This window comes from Myotis yumanensis, unplaced genomic scaffold (genome assembly GCF_028538775.1).
Source record: "Myotis yumanensis isolate MYYU_CA2020_CCGP unplaced genomic scaffold, mMyoYum1.0.hap1 SCAF_10, whole genome shotgun sequence".
Taxonomy (NCBI): Eukaryota; Metazoa; Chordata; class Mammalia; order Chiroptera; family Vespertilionidae; genus Myotis; species Myotis yumanensis.
This window is the reverse complement of record NW_027223761.1, coordinates 61,583,111-61,606,810: the sequence shown is the minus strand read 5'-3', so window position 1 is coordinate 61,606,810 and position 23,700 is coordinate 61,583,111. Positions and strand designations below refer to the sequence as shown.

General features: G+C 40.9%; 1 pseudogene; it reads right to left on the bottom strand.

Moving 5' to 3' along the window:
• Positions 1-12,663: 12,663 nt before the first annotated feature.
• LOC139018486 (large ribosomal subunit protein eL43-like) lies at positions 12,664-19,212 on the bottom strand (annotated as a pseudogene).
• Between the last annotated feature and the right edge of the window lie 4,488 nt (positions 19,213-23,700).

The following is a 23,700-nucleotide window of genomic DNA, read 5'->3' as shown; positions in this document are numbered from 1 at the left end:
TGTCTGTATGTTTGTGTGGCACGTGTGTGGTATGTGTGTATGTGTGGGGTGTGTGTATGTGTGTATGGTGTATGTGTGTGTGTGTGTGTGTGGTGTATGTGTGGGGCGGGGGGTGGGGAGAGATCTGAATGCAGTGTGCACATAAATGTATGAGGAAATTGGTGAGGTCTGCATGTTAGGGGTTGGATTTTTTAAGTGATGGCTGGCATATTTTCTTAATTTGTTCCCAGAATGTAAAATCACCAGCTGAACTTCTCAAATGCACAGCAAGTCCCTTAAACTTCGTTTCACCTTTCTGAAATCTTGGTATTCAGGAAGAGGATATTTATTCAAGAAGAATAACATTAATGAAACTCTATAAAATTTTTTGAAGACAGCTCTACTTCTGAGACATTAGAAAACAGCAAGTCTATTTTAATGTAAAATCCTAATAAAATAGTTAGTTTTGATAATAAACTAGATAGGATAGTTCTTATCAGATGCAAACATTTTCCCTAGAAAAGTGCATCATGAAAATATTTATCTTCTATTCTCCTGTTTCTGAAATGCATTTTTTCTTTAATTATAAAAGTGACATAAGGCACGTTTAAGATTTGGATTTTCTAATGTGTTTTTGGGAAGTGTTCCTGGGCAGAGCTGGGGAGCTATAGCGGGCCCTTAATGAATGTTGTTTCACTCAACGTCATTTTGTTATAAAGATGAGATCCATGGGAACTTAACTCTTGTTATATCGATTGCCCTATGGTGAGATTGGTTTTGTTACATGTAATTTCACTTAAAGGTGCAGAACCTATCAATGACTTAAAGTGAGGACTTATGACTGTATATTGGAAAGGAGGAAAGAAATGTACTAATTTGAGTGTGCATTTACTATGTGCCAGGCACTAAGCTGGACCCTTTATACACATTCTTTCATTTAATCACCATCATGATCCCACACATGAGAACACATGGTCTGGGCCATGGGTCTCTGTTTGATCTCTTCCACGGCAGTTTCTCCACTCCCCCCCGCCCCCCGCCAATAACCCTTCCTCTCCGCCACCAGGTCTCCAGTTCCTAGTATAACGCCTCTGAGTTGCACAGCTCATAAACGAAAGCATGGGATACAAGCAAGCATAGGTCTACTCAGCGTCAAAGCCCATGTCCCTTTATAAGCAACAGATTCATACTACTGACCACCTCATTTTGCCACTCAGGTGGAAAAAAGGGGTTCCTACCTTTTAATAAAATGTTTTGGTGTTTAAAATTGTTAAACAATAAGTACAATTTACAAAGGTTATTTGGAATCAATTCCATTGAACTTCCTATTTGCTTATTTGCTACCTTAGAGTTGTAAAATGTGCTGGTTAATAGGAAATCATACATTCAGCTCTATCTTAAAATACATGTCCAGAAGCATAGTTCCCATCGCTGCCATTGCTACTACCCAGGACCACACTTCTGTCATCTCTTGTCTAGATCACTGCAGTAGCCTTCTAGCTGGTTTACCGACTTTAGCCCTTGTCTCCTCTTCAATTTATTTATGCAATACAACATCCCAAAGGGATCCTTAAAAATTCATAACACAAAAGTCTTCTACTCAAACTCTTTAATGACTTTCCATCTCACTAGAGTAAAAACCAAACTCTTAAAGGGGTTGAAAGATCCTACTTGGTCTGGGCCATGGGTCTCTCTTTGATCTCTTCCACTGCAGTTTCTCCCCCACCCCTCCCCCCCACCCCCCATAACCCTTCCTCTCTGCCACCGGGTCTCCAGTTCCTAATATAAAGCAGGCTTGCCTTTCCTCCGGGGCCTTTGCTCTTGGCTTTCCTTTCCCTTCCCCAAGAACACTCTTCCTCAAAACATCTGCAGGGCTTGCTTTTAAAAATCGTTTAGTTCTTACTAAAATGCTAGTACATTAACAGTTATGCAACTATCATCACAATAAAATTTTAGAACATTTTCATCACCCCAAAAAGAAACCTCAAACTCACTAGCAGTCATCCCCACTCTCCTTCTTTCCATTATCTGGCAATCACTAATCTAATTTTTGTCTGTAAAGATTTGCCAATTTGGGATTTTGGACATTTCATATAAATGGAATCATACAACATGTATTAATTTGGTGACTGGCTTTTTAGCATAATGTTTCCAAGGTTCATTCATATTGTAGAATGTATCAGTACTCATTTCTCTTTCAGACCAAATAATAGTCTATTATATGAGCATACTATTCACTCATTAGTTTATGGACATTTAGGTTGTTTCCATTATTTTTTGCTGTTATGAATAATGCTGCTATGAATATTTATGTGCAAATCTCTGTGTGGATATATGTTTTCATTTTTCAGGCAAATACCTCACAGAGGCATTGCCGGGTTTTCGGGTAACTCTTATTTCTCTTATTTAAGTTTCTGAGCATCTGTCAGGTTGTTTCCAAAGTGGCTTCACCATTTTACAATCCCAATAGCAATGTAGGAGGAGTCCAATTTCTCCACCTCCTCTCCAACACCTGCTATTGTCTATCTTACGATAGTTCTAGTGGGCAGAAAGTGGTATTTCATAGTTTTGATTTTCATTTCCCTAATGACTAATGACGTTGAGTATATTTCCATGTGCTTATTGACCTACTGTATATCCTATTTATTCAAACTTAGTGTCTATCTTTTAATTGGGTTTTTGTCTATTTATTATTGAGTTTCAAGTGTTCTTTACCTGGATACAAGTCTCTTAGCAGCTTTATGGCTTGCAAATACTTTTTCCCAATATGTGGGTTATCCTTTTTCTCAACTTGAGCCATTTCACAATGTTGTTAACAAAATTAACATAATATTAGGCTGTGTTAATAACATTATATAATCCAGAACAAAATATATCTCTTCTCTGCTAGTCTGGCCACTCTGGAATGTCAAAATCAGTTCAGGGAACCACAGTGTAGAAGGCATCCCCCGCCCCCCGCCAAAAAAAGAGGTGAAATCTTTCAGGGTTAAATAAGCATCTGAAAACCATCCAATATTTCTTATGAGGAACAGAATAGGGAGCAGAGTATACTTATCAGAGAATAAGGATTCTCCAGTTACTAAAGGATTCTCGAGTACTCCTCTGGAAAACAAAAGTAAAATAAATGGATGCCAAACAAAGAGACATACTATTTTGGGCTCTATATCATGAAGAAATTACAACAGTCACACAAAGCCAAATACATACTAAGTATTTAATAAATAGTAAACTGATCAATGAAGAAATGAATTAGAACTACCCCAAAGTAGAATAAGCTGTTTCAACAAAGAGTAGATTCACATTAATAAAATGTTCAAGAAAGTAAAAGGTTATGTGCTGCTCTTGTAGTAAAAACATTGCCTGCAGACTAGATGAGGAAACCTCCAGAGTCTCCTCTAAGTCTGATTCTATCACTTTAAAAACCAGGATATGGTAAGCTATTGATGGAAATTAAAAATTTTAAATTAATTTTTAATTAGTAATATACTCACAATGTAAGGTGCAAAGGGAATATAGGGAAACTGAATCCCAGCCACCCAGTATCTTTCTCCAGAGGTAACCCCTGTTATTGTTCTCATCCAGGGATAGTCTATGTTTATAAAACTATTTATGAAAAAAATATTTTGCACAACATTAAGTACCTTGCTACACACAATATTTTGCATCTTGCATATTTTACTTAAAATTTTTGTTGCAAATTGTAGATTATATCAGTACATAAAGACCAATTTTATTCTTATTAAGTTCTATCCCATAGTATAGAACTGATACAATTTATTCAACTTGACCCCTATTAATCAGTCTTTATGTTGTTTTCTATATTTTTCTATTAAAAACAATGCTACAGTGGAAACACTTATGCATTCCTTATTTTGCACTTGCAAAAATAATTATTTTTAGGATCAATCACTGGAATCAAAAAGGTTTGCATTTTTGCTGTTGATAGATTGCCAAATTGCTTTCAACTGGAATTGGGTCAATTTATCTTTTCACCAAAAATGTTTGAGAATATTTATTTCCCCTTACTACAACCCCTAACTCAACACAGTGTCATCAGTTTTTATCTTGGCTAACATGATGGGTGAAAAATAGTAATTGTCAATTTTTATATCTCATTCTAAATGAGGTTGAGCTTCTTTTTATGTTACAGCCACTTGTATAATTAACATATATATCCTTAGCTAGTGTGGTCCTGGGTTATTAGCCTTTTTCTTAGTGGTTAATTTGAGCTCTGTATGTATTAAGGAAATTAGCCATTTGTCTATGAGTTGCAAATTTCCCCCCAGAATATAATTATATTTTGACTTTGTTTGTTTTACCTTCATGAGTTATTTTTAAAAATATATTTTTATTGATTTCAGAGAGGAAGTGAGAAGGAGAGAGAAATAGAAACATCAAGGATGAGAATCATTGATCACCTGCCTCGTGCACATACCCTCCTGGGGATCAAGCCCAGAACCCAGGCATGTGCCCTGACCTGGAATCAAATCGTAACCTCTTAGTTCATGGGCTGATGCTCTACAATGGAGCCACAGAGACTGGGCATGAGTTATTTTTTAAATTTTATGTACTTGAATTAAATATCAATATTTTCTTTTATGTTTTTTTGAGATTTATTATAACTTAGAAAAACCTTCCCTATTCTAGAATCATATTTAAAATTATCCTATGTATATTATGATATTGTTTTTTACATTTAAACCTTTGTACCATCTGCCCAGCCTGGGGTGGCCCAGTTGGTTGGAGTGTTGTATTATATATCAAAAGGTGGCAGGTTCAATCCCACCATAGGATGCGTACAGGAAAGGGAGAGATAGAAACATCAATGATGAGAGAAAATTATTGATCAGCTGCCTCCTGCACACCCCCTACTGGGGATCAAGCCTACAACCCGGGCATGTGCCCTTGACCGGAATCGAAGCCGGGACCCTTCAGTCTGCAGGCTGACTCTCTATCCACTGAGTCAAACCGGCTAGAGCGTGGTAATTCTTTATACGCATTAAAAGTGCTCTAATATCTCCATGTATATTTTTTCATAGCATTTGCTACCATTATATACTTTTACATAACTAAATTGTCTTTCTGCCAAATTAGAGTGTAAATCCCCTGAAAGCTGGAACACATCTGTTTTGTTCAACATTTTACCTCAGTATCTAGCACTTAATAGGTGCTCAGTAAATATTTGTCAAATGCATAACTTCATAAATAGTTCTAGAAGCAAACAGATCTAGTTTTTAATTCTTTTTCTACCTCTTCCTACCTGTGTGGCCTTGGATATGTTTCATAGTTCTCTATAATTTAGCTTCCTCACCTGTGAATGAACACAATTAAACTAAATAATACATTATTATCACCATCATATTGATTTCTTATTATATATCCGGGCCTCTCAGCCCTAGAAAATCTACTTGCAAAGTGTAGTCCATACACACACTCATATTTGAAAAGTCAATCCTGAGCTTCCATATCTGAATGTTTCCTTTAATCCTGTGACTCAAACTCTGGCATCCAAAATCTACCAAGCGCAGAGTCAGAAGAGATTAAAGGACCAATTATTTCTCTTACATGTGTTCTGATTTTTCCTGAGGTGTTTTGTCTGAGACTTTTAAAACCATGGTGACAGACACTGTATATAATAAAGGGGCAGAACACCTGTCAAGTGAGTATGAACAATTTATCCAACAGACTGTTTGTACCTTCTTCCCTGAGGGTTTGTAAATCAATAGTCTGTAAAACGAAATGAGCAATTCATGGGATATAATCTTGCATCTGCTCTTTCGATGCCCCAAGATTTATCATGCTGATTTGGCAGACAGTTTACTCCTATTATGAACTTGATGCCATCCTAATGTGAGTTAAAATCTACATAGAACATAACATACTCTATGATGATAATTTAACAGTAAACTTTAAAATGTCTTTGAACAAAGCTATAAAGTATATTTTTAGAGAAAATGCTTGAGGGAAATCATAAAACAATTGAACTCATGGTATCTCTCCAGCTTGTCATCACTATCTAGACCACTGCCTCACAGTGCTCATTAAAAAGAGTAGTTTTCAAGTTTCCTACCAAAATGCATTTTTTAAAACATATTTTTATTGATTTCAGAGAGGAAGAGAGAGGAAGAGAGATAGAAACATCAATGATAAGAGAGAATCCTTGATTGGCTGCCTCCTGTATGCCTCCAACTAGGGATCAAGCCCACAAGCCAGGTATGTGCCCTGACCGGGAATCAAACCATGACCTCCTGGTTTATAGGTTGATGCTCAATCACTGAGCCATGCAGGCTGGGTCCAAAATGCATTTTTGAAAGTTAATCAGGAAATATATTTGAAAACTGTTGTTATCTGGACTCATTTGAATATTTTCATGCACTGCTTCAGTCCAGGGAGTTTTTTTCTTACATTTTCTGACTAAACTTTATTTGTTCGCCCTAACCGGTTTGGTTCGGTGGATAGAGCATCGGCCTGTGGACTGAAGGGTCCCAGGTTCGATTCCGGTCAAGGGCATGTACCTTGGTTGCGGGCACATCCCCAGTAGGAGGTGTGCAGGAGGCAGCTGATTGATGTTTCTAACTCTCTATCCCTCTCCCTTCCTCTCTGTGAAAAATCAATAAAATTTAAAAAAAAAACTTTATTTGTTCACTCATTCAACACATATTTATTGTGTGGGCATTTCTATTAAGAACTAATCCAGGCCCAGCTGGTGTGGTTCAGTGGTTATGGTTCGATTCTTGATCAGGGCACATATTGGGTTGCAGACTCAATCCTCAATAGGGGGTGTGCAGGAGGCAGCTGATCAATGATTCTCTCTCATCACTGATGCTTCTATCCCTCTCTCTCTCTCTTCCTTCCTCTCTCTTAAATAAATGAAACATAATTTAAAAAAAAAAAAAGAAGAAGAAAGAGACAACTATTCCAGGAACTGAGGATTTGATAAATAAGACATGGTCCTGAAACCAAGAATAGAAGACCCCAGAGGCTCAAATACTTGCTGCCACAAAAGCCAAACTCATGAGGCCAGTGCTGGTGGGAAGGAAAGAGGTTTATTCAAATGCCAGTGACTTAAGAAGATGGAAGACTCCTTTCTCAAAAATCCATCTTAACATCTCAGTGTAGGGAGAGAGAAAATAGGACAAAGAGATCACGGGAAGAAGGTTGGTGGAATTTCTGGTGACATGCAGTCCTTGCTCTTGCTCATTCTTTCTGTTCTGATGTTATTTTTCAACATGTGTCAACGAGACCTTTGCAGTTTAACTTCCAGTGTTAGTGTTGCTTTAATAGGTTGTTAAACTGTAATGATAACTTGACCAGAGATGACAGAATACATAATTTTGATCACTAGATTGGTCATATTAAATCATGGTTACAAGAGTAACAAACTGTTCTTAACATTTATGAAAACTAACATGGTAGCTTTGTTATAGATTCTTTTATAAGCTTAAGTACATTCTTATTTTAGTTCTATTCTATGGCTAGTCAGACTAATATAAGCAGTATAGCATATTCACTTCCCATTATTGTTCCTTCCTTTAAGAGGTTTATAATCTAATGAAGAAGATAGATGGGAAAATTCAGTGATAATAGTGGAGGTACTATTCTAACATATTTTTAAGTATTCATCTGAGTCACTCTTAAATTTTCAATTTGATTCATTTATCATTTACCCATTTATTTGATGTCTCCCATATTCAAATTACTAAGAGGATACACTAGGAGCTCTATTAGAAGAAAGAATCAGGACTTTAGACCTCTGCACTTAACATCTATGTCTTGATAACTCCTCTTATGAGTCTGTTTCTAGTCCAGATCTTCCTGCTCAGTTCCAGATTCTTTTATTCAACAATCTACTGGACATTTTCATATAGCATTCCAGAGGTTCATCAGCTGTGCAGGTTCCCAATGGAATTATTAGGATTCACCCTAAGTGTGTCTATATCTGGTTAATGGCCCCAACACATGTTTCATTAACCAGAAACTTTGAATGGGACTTGGATTTTTCATTCTCCTTAATTCACCACATGTAATCATTCAGAATATCTGTCCATTTTAACATCTACATATTTCCTTATTCTGTTCTTTCCTCACCACTGCTACTACCTTAATTCTTTCCCTCATTATCTCTAATCTAGACAATCATAAGAGTTTCCTCAGGTGGTCTCCCTGACTCCAGTCAACCCCTCCTCTAACCCAGCAATTTTCAACTGGTGTGCCACAAGAACTTTTCAAACGTGCAATACCTGACTATTTAGTCAGGGACACTGACTGACCTCTTTCCCCTTAGGTCAGGGATGGAGAACATTCGGCCCCATGGGACATATAAGGCCCATAAAATCATTTGGTCTTGCCCTGCCGAAGCATTAGGGGTTATTGGCAGAAAAAAAGGTTACCCACCCTGTCTTAGATTGTCAAGTAAAATAATGACAACAGCAACACAATAATAGCTATCCAGTGTGAATGAATCAAAATTATACCTATTTTTTGTCAGATTGGTAAAGAACATATATTTTGTTTTTTGTTAATCCACTGATTTTTTAGGGAGAGTGGAAGAGAGGTGGAAAGACAGAGAGAAGCATTGATGTGAGAGAAACACATTGATTGGTTACCTCCTGCATGAACCCTGACCAGGAGCCTGCAACCAAGGTGCGTGCCCTTAACCGGAATTGAACCCAGGATCCTTTGGTCCATAGGCTGATGCTCTACCCACTGAGGCAAACCAGCTAGGGCAAAGAAAATATAATTTGATGTGCTGTAGAATTTTAGTAATTAGTTCTTGTATGCCCTGAGATGAAAAAGGTTGAAAATCGCTGCTCTAACCCATTCTCTTCATTGCTACTGATGTAATGGCTCCAAATGCATGTTATCATGGCCTTCCACTGTCCAAAACCTTTAAATGATTCCAAATTCTATAAGATAAAGTGCAAGTCCCTTAGTGATATGGCATCGAGTGGCTGCCTCCTGCACACTCCAACTGGGGATTGAGCCCTCAACCCGGGTATGTGCCCCGACAAGGAATAGCACTGGTAAACTCTTGGTGCATGGGTCAATGCTCAAGCCCTGAGCAACACCAGCAGGCCTATCCTTCACTTCTTAACATATGTTAGTGGTTCCACATTTTTTTTAAAGATAAAGATCAGAATCTTTAGCACAGCCCTTACCACTCTCAAGACTCCTAGCTTTATCTTGAGTTTAGGCTCCATCCCGACTCCTCTCTCCAATCCTGCCAAACTGGCTATATTCAGTCCTTTTATCTTACCATTAGACACTCGGGATTTTAAATTATCTACTGAAGGAAATAAAGTCAGTAAAGATATTTGAACGGGTGGTTACCATGATGCATGATTTCCTCTCTGAAATCAATAAAAAAAATATAAAATATATATCAGAAAAGGAAGATGTCCAGATATAGTGATTGATTGGATGCATCCTGTGTGGTCAGCCAGAAAATTAGTCAATAATGTAGGTGTGACTTGTGTGATGGATGGTGCCCCAAAAAGAGGTAGGAAGAGATATGAGACATTTCAGAGAAAAAAATCTATAGGACTGTGTGCCTGGCTAGTTATGAAGACCAAAGGAAAAAATAAACCACATGAGACTGGTTCCCCTAATGAGGGGGATCAACTGGAATGAGGTCTTGCCAGTGGTTCTAAACCTTGGCTGCACATTAGAATCACCTGGGAATCTTTTTAAAATCCTGATTTCTGGGCCTCATCCTCCAGAAATTCTGTTTCTTTGTTATGGGGTGGGGCCACAACATTAGTAACAAAGAAACAGAATTTCTGAAGGATGAGGCCCAGAAATCAGGATTTTAAAAAGATTCCCAGGTGATTCTAATGTGCAGCCAAGGTTGAGAACCACTGGTTTTGACAATGAGTCAAGTTGAAGGAGAGCTGACTGAAGGACATGTTCCTATAGAGCAGCGGTTCTCAATCTGTGGGTCGCGACCCCTTTGGGGGTCGAATGACCCTTTCACAGGGGTCGCCTAAGACCATCGGAAAACACACATATAATTACATATTGTTTTGTGATTAATCACTATGCTTTAATTATGTTCAATTTGTAACAATGAAATTGGGGGTCACCACAACATGAAGGACTGAATTAAAGGGTCGTGGCATTAGGAAGGTTGAGAACCACTGCTTATAGAGCTCCAGGCTATGGAGTATACAGATCTGGTAGAATCCACTGAGCACAGAAGATGAGCAAAGGCTTAAGTGGATCAACTCTTTGGGGAAGACTGGAAAGAGAAGAGCCAGAAGGTCAAAAGTGAGCCTAAAGAAGTGCCTGGAGTAGAGGAAACAGATACGCTATCAAAGAGCTGGGCAGTCTGGAATGTGTGGTATCTTATAAATCAGAACAGAGGAGGTTTCAAGGAGGAGCAGGTGGCCAGTGATATCCAATGGAGCTCATAGAAAGTCATGGAAAATAAAGACCAAGAGATGGCTTTGGATTTGGTAAAAAGTAATATTATTCTTGACTTTTGAGAGCATCTCTTTGGAAATGTAAAAACCACAGAAGAGAATGTTAAGAAATAGGTTCCCATTGCCCCCTGAAAACAAAAAAGAAGTTTTGTGACTAGTTTAATTTATATATTTCTGAAAAGTTAGAAAGGGAAGCCACTGTTCACTCACCGGACATCCTGAAACACCTCTTTGTGTTCAAGAATAGGCTGCTGGGTTTTGTAAGCAGAAACCAAAGACCACATGAAACAATTCTCTTAAAACCTCCAGGGTCGGGGAAGCTGTGAAAAATCCCAGTATGACATGTTTTCAGAAGCTGTCCCCATCTCCCATTCCTGCTTACTTAGTAGAATATTTGCAGGCAGTTGTTTTTCTCAAATAATGTCTGCATTCTGCCATTGCAACAGGCGAAGAGGCAGCTGGCTGCTTCCTGTTTGTGTGTTGCTCTTAAACTCACTCAAACCTGAAATAGCCCAACTCTGCAGCCATGTCTTCATAAGCTTCTTAAGGTTTTAGAAAACATCTAAACTCCATTTATTCATTCCAAACCTCTGTATAAACTATTTATAAGAAATACCCATCTCCCAGTTTTCACTCAAGGAAATGAAGTAGCTGTTTCCAAAAGCTCTTCTAAAAATCCCCTTTACCAGTAATTCACCTTTTAGTGATTTCCGTGTGTACCAAACATTATGCTAGCTTCTGAAAAGATAAATGAGTTCACCCTCAGAAGAATTTACACTTCACTTGGGAATAACAGAATAATGTGTGCTCTCTTTCTCCCATGGGAGAAGGTCTGAATTCCAAACAGAGCAGATATGAAGATGTGTGAAGGGTCCCAACACAGCTTATCACGGGAGAGTGAGTGAGGAGATGCATTGGTTTCCTGTTTCCTGCAGAGCACTGCTCTTCTCTGAAAATCACTTGTCTTTACAATTGGTAGTTGGGGTGTGGAACGGAGTAGAGAGCCCAGGGCTCTGTAAAGATAAAAATTATTTCACCTGAAAAGGGGCATGGCTTGTACTTTATTCTTTTCATTTTGGAGTGAACATTAATGATTTTTTTTTTTTTTTTGCTGTTTACTGGAAACTAATTACAACTTGCTCTCACCTATTATAAAATTGTAAAATGAAGATTAGTAGAGGGAGTGGAGAGATTTGAATGATTTTGTCTAAATGAGAAAATGCATTCCTGCTTTCAATGAAAGAACTCAGCTCAGTTACAGCAATGACTTTATTTTCTCTACCTTCTCAAGGGAAATTTCAGGCTCAGGAAATCTGCCAAATCAACAAAACATTACTTCAATGTACAGTGGGGCTTTGACTTACGAGTTTAATTTGTTCCATGACGGTGCTCGTAACTCAAATTACTCGTATGTCAAATCAAAAAGTGAACGAGTGAGACACGTGATGCTGGGCTGATGTTGCGGCGTTCACTGTGACGTTTGCTGCGCCAACTAGCGGTGGGGTATCTGAAGCTGGCTAGTAACCCGAATGTTAGCTCGCAACTCAAAGCAAAACATCGGCAGAAAAACTCGTTAGTCGGGACCCTCGTAAGTCAAGACCCCACTGTATTTGATGTTTTCAATAGCAAGTTCAAAAGGTCACCAGGAAGTTAGTTCAGAATCTGAATTTACTGTGCATGTCACTTTATCAAATAATATTTAGAGTTGGTCATTTTGAGGTGTCTATATAGTTTTTCTTCTGACAGTGTCTCTTCCTCCTCAAACTATGAATTGGGCTATTCCTATTGAATATCAGTGATCATAATGACACCATGGCAAATTTCTAAGCTTATGCTTTGGTATTGGTAATGTTTTGTTTTAAATATATTTTTATTGATTTCAGAAAGGAAAGGAGAGGGAGAGATACAAATATCAATGATGAGAAGGAATCATTGATCCACTGCCTCCTGCATGCCCCACACTGGGGATCAAGCCCACAATCTGGGCATGTGTCCTGACTGGGAATCGAACCATGACCTCCTGATTCATAGGTCGACACTCAACCACTGAGCCATGCTGGCGGGCAGTAATATTTTTTTTAAGTTAAGTTTCATTCATCCACCATACCTTTTTAATTTATTAGTATTATGTATCTTCATGCTTCTAAATTCTCTTATTTTTCTGCTCTCAATTAGGAGGTACTGTTCAAGCCAACAGCATTTATTTATTTATTTAAATTAACCCATTTATTATAGGCTAGCAATGTTTTAAACTGTGGGGCTTCTACTGGTCTTTCAGTTGCTTCAGTCTTCTAATGGCAGATTTTACTGTGATGGCAGAAGAGGTGCTGTAGTTCCAGGTACCACCAGCTACTGTTTTCATGCAGGAACCACAGTGCCAGATCCCCACAGCTCATCTATTCATCTTGGTTTTGCCATAGAAGGAGCAAGTGTATTTGGCATGCTGGCTGATTTCAATTTTCTTCACCATTTTCCCGAGGGAGGTGCCAAAATGGGTCCTGTATTTACCGACAATTCAGACCTTCTAGGTCAGTGGTTCTCAACCTGTGGGTCACGACCCCTTTGGGGGTTGAATGACCCTTTCACAGGGGTCGCCTAAGACCATCGGAAAACAAATATATAATTACATATTATTTTTGTGATTGATCACTATGCTTTAATTATGTTCAATTTGTAACAATGAAATTGGGGGTCACCACAACATGAAGGACTGTATTAAAGGGTCGAGGCATTAGGAAGGTTGAGAACCACTGTTCTAGGTGCATTTATAGTAGCCATGTTCCCACAAACTAGGTCAGACCAGCCAACAGCTTTTAGAGGTCAATAGCAGGGAAAGAAATGTTGTCCTACTTCCTTGGTAGAAGAATGCTTTAAAAGTTAAGGTACATTAGGAATTTCCCTCAAATGAAATATTGAGTTCACCTGTGGCTACCTTGCCTTTACTTACACCCTGTTAGTTTAAAAACAGACCAACCTGATTGTTTTCTAACTGTTCCATGTTTGGTTATTGAGCCAGATAGATCAGGTGCTACTGAGAAAGGTCAATTCAAGAACTTACTGACAAGTTCAGCCTCTATAGTGAGAGTATGAGCTTCATGAAGGCAAAAATTATTTTAAAAGTTCTCTGAATTTTTTCCTCTCCTGAGTAAAATCAGCAGGGAATTAGTACTTAAAAGAATACCTAGGGTCATAGAATCAGGGAGGTAAGAGGAACCTCATACACCATCAAGGGCAGTGCTGTTCAATAGAAATGCAACAAAATCCACAATGAGAATAACATATGTAATTCTAAGTTTTCCAGTTTTCACATTTCAAAAAACCAATAAAGTGGCATTAACTTTGATAACATATTTTATCCAAGCCAATAGATCCAAAATATTATCATTTCAACATATATTCAATAGCAATTATGAGTAAGGTATTTTACATTATTATTTATACTAAATATCCAAAATTCAGCACCTGTTTTGTACCTACACCCTCTCTCAGTTTAAGCTGGCCATATTTCAATTGCTCCATAGTCACATGTGGCTAGTGGATTTCATAGTGGACAGTACAGGTGTAGAGTCTAACCCCTGCACTTTATGGATGAGAAAACAGAGATTCAGAGAAGTGAAGTGACCAACCAACTGATGAGATGAAGACAAACACTAGAGAGAAGGAGATTGCATAACATGAAATCACAAGGTTTCCCTACTGGGAAAGTTATGATGACTTTTCTTTCTTACTAAGCCCATGTAACACCTCTCTTTTCTCCTTCACCTCTAGATACCTTAACCCAAAAGTCTGGGTAATGATGATGAAGTCTCTGCCTTCAAGTATAGGCAAGCAACTTGTTCCTAGGAACTGACTGTATTTACTCTGCTCCACCCACAGATAAGTCAGGATCACTTTTTTATAATCACCTTGCCCTGACCATTTTCCAGGTATTCATTCTTTGATACACTGATTGCATGTGTTGACTGTAACCCACAAACAGAGAGGATGGGAAGTCCCTGGGGGTACAGTAGCTTGGACAAAGTATGTGGGGCATAAAAGACTGAGTACTTACCTGTGTCCTGGGGAAGGTGGGGAAGGCAGAGAGGCTTCTAAGAAAAGGCCCAGCCCTAACCGGTTTGGCTCAGTGGATAGAGCGTCAGCCTGAAGACTCAAGGGTCCCAGGTTCGATTCCAGTCAAGGCCATGTACCATGGTTGCAGGCACATACCCAGTGGGGAGTGTGCAAGAGGCAGCTGATCGATGTTTCTCTCTCATAGATGTTTCTAACTCTCTATCCCTCTCCCTTCCTCTATGTAAAAAATCAATAAAATACATTTTAAAAAAAGAAAAAGAAAAGGCCCAGCCAGTGTGGCTCAGTGGTTGAGAATCAACTCATGAACCAGGAGTAGATCATGGTTCTATTCCTGGTCAGGGCACATGCTCAGATTGTGGGCTTGATTCCCAGTGGAAGGCATGCAGAAGGTAGCAATGATTCCCTCTCATCATTGATGTTTCTATCACTCTCTCTCTCCAAAATCAATAAAAATATTTTTTAAAAAAAGAAAAGAAAAAAGGGAACACTAAGGAAAAAAATCTATATAAAAAGCCAGTGCCTGGAACGCTGTAATGACCAGAATGACCGGTCGCTATGATGCCCACTGCCGCCACACCAATTGTGGGTGGGGCTGGCCGGCCAGCCTCCCATGGCTCCTCCCCTGGCTGCTGACCCTTGATCGGCCTCCCCCCACCCAATTCTGGGGCGGGGCCAGCCGGCCCACCACCCACAGCCTCTCCCCAAGACTGCCCCATCCCCAATAGGCCCCCCACCCCAATCGGGGGCAGGGGCCCCCTGCCAATCGCCCTTGGTCCCTCCACCCAGCCAGTCCTGCCTTTATCGGGCCGTGATCAGGGTGGGCCAGCTGGCCAACCTCCCGCCATCTCCTCCTCCGACAGGCCTGGCCCGGCCTGGATCTGCCCCAACTGAGGTCAGGCCGGCTGGACCCCACCCGTACACAAATTGTGCACTTGGCCTCTAGTAGTAGATAAAAAGAATACTAAAGTAAAAATAAGGCTTTTTTTGTTTGTTTGTTTGTTTTTTACTTGCAAGGGAAAAGAACTTATACATGATGCAGCCACTGTGGAAAGCAGTATAGAGTTACTTCAAAAAATTAAAAAAGGGGTCCCTGGTTCTGGTCAGCTGGGGGTTGGGGGTGGGGGTAAGGGACCCGCTGGTCAGACCAGCTATAGATGTCCATTTGCTTACCAATGTCAATGGTTTGGGCTTGTTATTTCTACTGGTTCCTTTGACAGGTGGTTACTCACCCTGCTGGACACTCGGCTGCAGCCCAACAGACAGCTGTGGGGACCAAGAGATTAGGTACTGGGTTCCTTTTATGCCAAGTACTGAATTTTTTAAAATTGTTTGATTGGTAGAGGCTTTTTTAGATTTGGATGTGGCAGCGTCATGGGTAAGGCAGCAGGCTTTGATGTTAGAGTTCTGATTCAAATCCCGGCTGGACCGCTGGCTCTAGTGGGGTTGTGAGGGAGACATTCACCAGAGCCTGTTCCCCCTTTAAGATGGGATGGAAGCTCTTCCTGGGGTCCCTGCCTGCGCAGTGCTGAGGCCTGGCCCTCAGAGGCCAGGGGTGACTCAGCGTGCGGCCATTCCTGGAAGGCAGGGGCCAGATCGGTTCATTCACAGTCGCTGGGATGAAGCAGAAACTCAGTGTTGGAATGAGAAACCTCTTACCTGGTTCCCCTCCCAGCAGGTTCACCTTAAACCCATACTTCCGGCCAAGTGTCCCTCGGAAGAGCTCCCGGAAGGACCCCTTCCTGGGAGTTTTTCCTAAACCTCCGTTTAGTGCTTTTGAACTTGTATGAACAGTTCACACATTTAGAACACGATCGAGTCCACCACCGCACGGAGAATCGCTGTTAGTGCCATGATGCTGTCGCGCCTGGCACTTCTCTAAATTGTGTTTGTTTGTTTTACAATATTGGTGTCCTGCTGCATGTGTGGTTTTCTATCCAGCTCTTTCCAATTAACATCCTTTTTTCTATCAAATATTTTTGAGGACGTGAAAAAAAAATTAAAAATGAAACCTATGACCCAGCCATCCCACTTCTGGGAATTTATCTGGAGAAACCTGAAACACTAATTCAAAAGAATACATGCACCCCTATGTTCACTGCAGTGGTATTTACAATAGCCAAGATTTGGAAGCAGCCCCAGTGCCCATCAGTAGGTGAGTGGATAAAAAAGCTGTGGTACATTTACACAATGGAATACTACTCTGCCACGAAAATAGAAATCTTACCCTTTGCAACAGCATGGATGGACCTGGAGAGCATTATGCTAAAAGAAATAATCTAGTCAGAGAAAGAAAGTACCATATGATTTCACTCATGTGGAATCTAATAAACAAAATGAACTAACAAATAAAATAGAGACAGACTCAGAGAGAGCAGGCCTACAGCTGTCGTGGGAGGAGGGCAGCTGGATAGGGGAGATGGAGGGATAGAGCCAAACAAGAATCTAAAAGCGAGAAAAAACTCATGGACACAGACACAGTGTGGTGATTGCTGGGGGAGGAGAGGAAGAGGGAGGTGCAGGAGGGAATGGGGGGGATAAATGGTGATGGACAGAGGCTTGACTTGGGGTGATGAACACACAGTACAGAGCACAGAGGATGTGTTGTAGAATTGTGCACCTGAAACCTGTATAATGTGGTTAACCAGTGTCACCCCAATAAATTCAATAAAAATGGGGGGAAAGCCCTGCCCAGGTAGCTCAGTGGGTTAGAGCATCTTCCCAATATGACAAGATTGCAAGTTCAATCCCTGGTCAGGGCACTTACAGGAATCAGCCAATGGGGTGCATGGATGGTTAGAACAAGTCAATCTCTCTCTCTCTCTCTCGTCAATCAATCAATAAGAATACAATATCAAAATATAATTATAGTATACTATGGGACTCAGCTGTAAGTGGTCCAAATGATTGATGTAAGCACTTTATGATGCTTTGACCATAACTGTGATGTCACTCTATTGCAGCAGTTCACAATTTGGGCTGCACATTGGAACCATGTAGGAAGCTTTTTTAAAAAACACTGATGCCTTCTTTTCAACCCAGACATTTTGATTTAAGTGGTTTGGGATACAGCCTGGGCATTGACAATTTTAAAGACCCCACCCCCCCCCTCACCCCCCACAGGTGATTCCAATGTACTCCATTGGGTGGATGGGAGGGAGAGGAAATGAGGGAGCCAGTGCCTGGCTGAGGACAGCTCAATTACAATGTGCATAGTAGGTGTTCCTACCATCCAATATCAAAAGTTAATACAGACAGAATCCAACCCTATCCTTATATAACTCAGCTGCACTCTCTAACCACTCATCTCAGCCCAGTCAGAGCCTGCCTTCACTGGTATTTTGATTATCATAGATTTCTTGCAAAATTTTGATTTTTAAAACATTGCATTAAAATGTTAGTTATTTTGCCAAAACCGGTTTGGCTCAGTGGATAGAGCGTCAGCCTGCGGACTGAAAGGTCCCAGGTTCGATTCCGGTCAAGGGCATGTACTTGGGTTGCGGGCACATCCCCAGTAGGAGATGTGCAGGAGGCCGCTGATCGATGGTTCTCTCACATCGATGTTTCTAACTCTCTATCTCTCTCCCTTCCTCTCTGTGAAAAATCAATAAAATATATTAAAAAAAAATGTTAGTTATTTTGATAACCCCTGTAAATTTGTGAATGAAGTGAGTGCCTCACTGCCTAACCCTAATTAATTCCAGCCCTTGTAGGATTTAAAATTGCAAAGCTAAAAAATTATAGAATAAACATTATTACTTAAAAAAAAAAAAGATAGGACTACCAGGGGAAACTGTTAAAGGAATTAGAAGTTCTTACATCTTGGAAACAGGACTCAAGGTAGGGGGTGGGTAAAGCAGGGGACCACATTTTTGTTGCTATAAGCCTTGACATGTTATTTGACTTTTGAAACTGAATACTTTTATTAAAGTATATATTACTTTAATAAAAAAATTTAAAAAGACAGTATGTCAGTCAGTTATTTCTGTGGGCCACGTGCTGGCTGATTTTAGACCAGCCTTGCATTTGACAGAGGAGGAAACAGGCACAGAGATGTGAAGTGGTTTCCTGCCGGCCATGGGAGAACCTATACCAGCGCAGACAAACATTCCTGGTCTGCTTGCTTTCTGCCCTAACAAACTTTCTTCTTCAGCCAGTAACACCACATCAACACAGCTCTTCATCCTCCCTCACCCCAGTTCTACTCCAGCTCCTCTGCCGAGGCCAGGGCCCTTTTAAGACCTTGGAGATCCTGGGCATTGTGGCTCTTAAAGGGGCCCCATCCCACACCCTATGAGTCTCAAAATGCAACCGAAACTCCATTTTTTCATAAATTTCCTTTTGGAATTACTTGGCTTTGGGTTGGCGGTGATTTCTCAGCAATAATTTTGGATTCTTTGCAACTCGCACAGAGTGAAAAAGCCTACCCCATTCATTGTTTTGAAAGCTATGCAATTTTTGTCACTGTTACATTAAATACTTTATTAAATAGACACAATGTACATTTTATAGAAATTTCAATTAAACACATTTTTTAATTTGCAGTTTTTCTTATTTTAGAAAAACATACTTTTCTTTCCAATTCATTGTTCTTCAGATCACAGGTCCTCAGCATCAAATAGATCGAGTCCCCCTGTGGAATTAGTCCTTCTGTGGTCGAGTCCTCCTGGGGGACCAGGCACAGGAAAACCAGAAACCCTGCAGCAGCCTTCTCCTGGCTCTGTCTTGGGGACTTTAGCTTCATCTCCGGACCTGGTTAGATGTTACCACAAAAATAACTTCCCTAAGGACCTAGTTTCTGCTGCCTCTTCATCGTCAGCTGTCACTGCCCCCTGCAGCGCCCTGCCCACATGGCATTTAATTCTGTTAAAATCTCAGGCTTTGTCTTGCCTGCATGTCTGTATAATGTGTAGATTCTGCTGTTTGAATTGTACTCCCTCTTCCCCAGCTATTGTTTCCTCAATCCAATTATATTTCTAGGACAAATCATCTTTTCTTACTTTTAAAATATGGGTTTCCTTAGCTAATTTCTCTGTGATAGTACTTACATTGTAATATTGCTGTTTTTATTTCTTGGCATGTCTATCTTGTCTAATAATGCCAACAAGGCAAGAATTATATTATAGCCCCAGCTCCTAGCAAAGTGCTTGGCCCATAGTCAGTACATAATAAATTTGGTTGAATGAATGTCTGGAAAAGTACACTTGATGTTGCAACTACCGATCAGCTGCAGCAACTGGCTTTTTCTGTCCAAAGCATATCACAATTTCATTGCAACAGAAACAAAGACTGAGAGCAGAGTAAAAACCCTTTGTTTTGCCATTCTCTAGTTATGTGACTATAGACATCCCCAAACTTAGTTTTCTCACCATTTCTATCAAATTAAGATGATATCACCCTGGCTTGTATTACAGAGGTGCCCAGAAAATCAAACGATTCTTTGTGTGAATGCAGTCTGTAAACTCTCAAGCACTCCACCAATCCAAGGCCCTGTAATGACCAAGTTGGTCATGTGGTCTCTGCTAGTGATGACAGCAGGGGGGGCTCACCCAGGCCCCTCAGCATGCTGTACTTGCACCTTTCCCTGGGCGGTAGGGACAGCCCTCCTTTATGTGAGGGTATGAGGGACACAGCACAGGAAAACCAGAAACCCTGAAAAGCATATCACTCATTCCGGGCTAATGAGGAACTCACTGTAGGAGTAATACCTCCAAAGAAACAAAACCTATTTCTATAGATAGCAGCTATATAAGCTGCAAAAAGAGATTAAAAATTAAATTTCCAGTTTGAAAAGAGATATTATCATTACTTAAGGGGGAAAAAAAGCACAAAATTGATCATTGGCAGAAAGCTTAACTAGTGGGAGCCACACTGCCCATAGGTGAGGAGGCCTGTGCCACCCACTGCCTGTCCCCAACCGCAGGCTTCCCGATCCTCAGCTGTAACACAGATTGGCTTGGGTAAGCCCCAGTTTCCTTCCAACTTGTCAGTTCCGCAAGCCCAAATGACCTGGGATCTAACAGTCCTGCCCAGGATTGCCTAAATTTCCCCAGGAACTAGCAGAGCATAAAGTGGTTTCATGTCTAGTTGAGAAATATAAACATGGGTCTGTTCAAGTGGCCAGAAAACACATCACTCTGACACAGAAAGAAGACAGAGGGTGAGGAATCAGTGAGTCTAAATTGCCAAACCAAGACTGATTTTCCAATTTGAGGGTAGAAGCTAAGCCATTTGAGAAAGTTACATAATGGCTTGTCATTCACTCACTCTCCAGCTTTTGCTCTGTTATAGTGACTGCCTCCCCTAGACCACCTGGAAGGTGAATGTGAAGAGCCCTGACTTGTACTTGAGGCTCTGTTGCCAAACCCTCCTATAACCCTAGGTAAGTCATTTAACCCCTCAAGGCCTCAGATTCTTCTATTATAAAATGGTTGAGTTGAACAATGAATACATTTATTAATAAACTAGAGGCCCAGTGCATGAAATTCGTGCACAGTGGGAATGTTCCCACATCCCACATGGTTCAGGGTTTGGGATCTGGAGAAGGGGCCGCATGCAAACGAAAGAGACGAGACAAGAAATAGTAATTTGGAAATATTGGGGGCCAGGCAGGCAAGCCCAATGCAAGAGAAAGGACTTCCCCTGGTGCCCAGACCTTGCCAACCTTTTATTCAATTTTGGATACACATCTAGCTCTTAGGCAGGTAATTGCAGTAACAGACAGACTAAATTAAAGGTCAGTAAATATTAGAAAGATTTACTCTGAGACTATTTGGTCAGGAGATAGCTTGAGTCCCTATTATCTGGACTAAATAATCAGTGCATAGCTCTGGCCCTTGCCATGGGTTCAAGGTTCACCAGCATTCCAGGATCCTTGTTTACACTTCTCTGATAGTGAAGATAATGGGTGGTTTCCTGCACACAGGAGGGGGGGCCCCTCAGCCCAGCATGCATCCTCTCCAATCTGGTAACCCTCGGGGGATGTCCGACTGCCGGTTTAGGCCCGATATTCAGGATCCTGAAGATCAGGCCTAAAACGGCAGTCGGACATCCCCCTCACAATCCAGGACTGCTGGCTCCTAACTGCTCACCTGCCTTCCTACCTGATCGCCCCTAACTGGCCCCCCTGCCAGCCTGATCACCCCTAACCACATCTGCCTGCCGACCTGATCACCCCTAACTGCCCTCCGACAGCTTGGCCCCCCCCAACTGCCCTCCTCTGCCTGCCTAGTCACCCCTAACTACTCCTCCTGCCGACCTGGTCGCCCCCAACTGTCCCCTCTACTGGCCTGATCACCCCATGCAGCCTGCTGTTCAGTCGTTTGGTTGTCCCTCACTAACCCGCCTGCCAGTCTTGTGGCCCCACTCAGCCTGTTCGGTTGTTTCAGATGTGACGGCCCCTGGCTCTTTATATAGAGAGAGATTGGTGAAAAGTGGAGGACAGAAATTAACAGCAGCAGTAAAGTGTGCTCTGCAACATGTCACCAGGATGTAATTTTCATTCATCATTGAACAAACATTTATTTATTGTGCCAGGCGTCCCTCTAGGTGCTTTGAGTAAGGGAGTAAAAACAGCAATAAAAAACAAACATAAAACAGGCAGATATATACCCCTGCCTTCTTGGAGCTTAAATTCCTATCAGAACAACAACAAATAAACAAATAAATGAAACATGGGCTGACGGATGGTGATGAGTGCTGTGAAGGAAAAGGGCAGGGCAGGGACCTAGGAGCCCAGGCCTAGGTGCAGCGTAGGTGCTGCGATGCCTGGTGGAGGAGAAAGAACGAGCCAGGGCTGTCAGGCAGCAGAGCTTTCCGGCAGAGAGAGCAGCAAGCACCAAGGAAGCTGGGAACCATAGGGGCGCTGGTGTGGCTGTGGGCAAGGCAGAGAGCATAGGAAATGGGGTCACAGACTCAACAGGGGACAGACTATAGCGCTTTGCAGGAGTTTGGTTTTTACTCAGAGCGAGAGAGGTGGAAATGGAGGATTTTGAGAGAGGAATGGCCGCTATACCAACTTGCGTTTGAAAACAACACTCTGGTGCAGTGTGGAGAACAGACTCTAGGGAGACAGAAACTCCAGCAGCCACGGCACTGGAGAGGTTGGCACAATAGGGCAGGATGATGGCGCTGGGCCGGGGTGGCAGCAGTGCAGGTGGGAGAGGGTCAGGTTCTATGTACTTACAAGAGCCAACAGGATTTGTCAATGCAGTAGATGCAGAACTGAAAGAAAGAGGAGACTAGAACAACTTCAAGGTTTTGGGTCTGAGGAACTGGACAGAAGGGTTGACATTGGCTGAAATGGGGACGATGGCAGGAAGAGGAGGTTTGAAAAGGAATATTAGGAATTTATGAACTTTGAGGTGTTTGATATACAAATAGAAATGCTGGAAAGGCAGTTGAGTATACAGTACTGGAGTTCAAAAAAGAGGAAGTGAGAACTAGAAATATACATTTAGGAGTTCCTCTGTGTATTTTACTTAGCATACATATTTCTTCTGTGTCCATCAACACATGAATAAGTAAACAAAATGTGGCATGCTCATACAAAGAATATTATTCAGCCATAAAAAAGGAATGAAGGTCTGGTAAATGGATGAATGTTGAAAATGTTATGCTAAATAAAATAAGTGAGGCACAAAAGGCCAAATGTTATATGATTCATTTTTTATGAAACATCTAGAATAGATGTCAAATCCATAGAGACAGAAAGTAGATTAGAAGTTACCAGGGGTGAAATGTTGAGGAGAATGGAGAGTTATTGCTTCGTGGTTACAGTTTCTGTTTGGGTTAATAAAAGTTACAGAACAAGATAATGGTAATGGCTGTACCACATTGTGGATATAATTAATGCCACTGAATTGAATGGTTAACATGGCAAATACGGTTATATATATTTACCACAATTTAAAAAAATTAATACCGTAATATGCCAAAAACAATTGATTCATACACTCTAAATGAGTGAATTGTATCGTATGTGGGTTATATACCTCAATAAAGCTATTTTAAAATTAATTATGCAGAAAAGAGAGGGGGAAATTGTGGAGTCCCATCCTTGGGTATGCAAGAGAAGATGAAATATACTACATACCTGCAAGGCTGTGGCTTAGATAGAAATGTGGATTATTCATTCATAATGATAGGATGTAAGTCAAAGAATATGGACAGACAGGGAATGCAGGTAGTAGTAGAGGTTGGGGGCAGGTTTATCATCTTAGCGGCCTTAAAG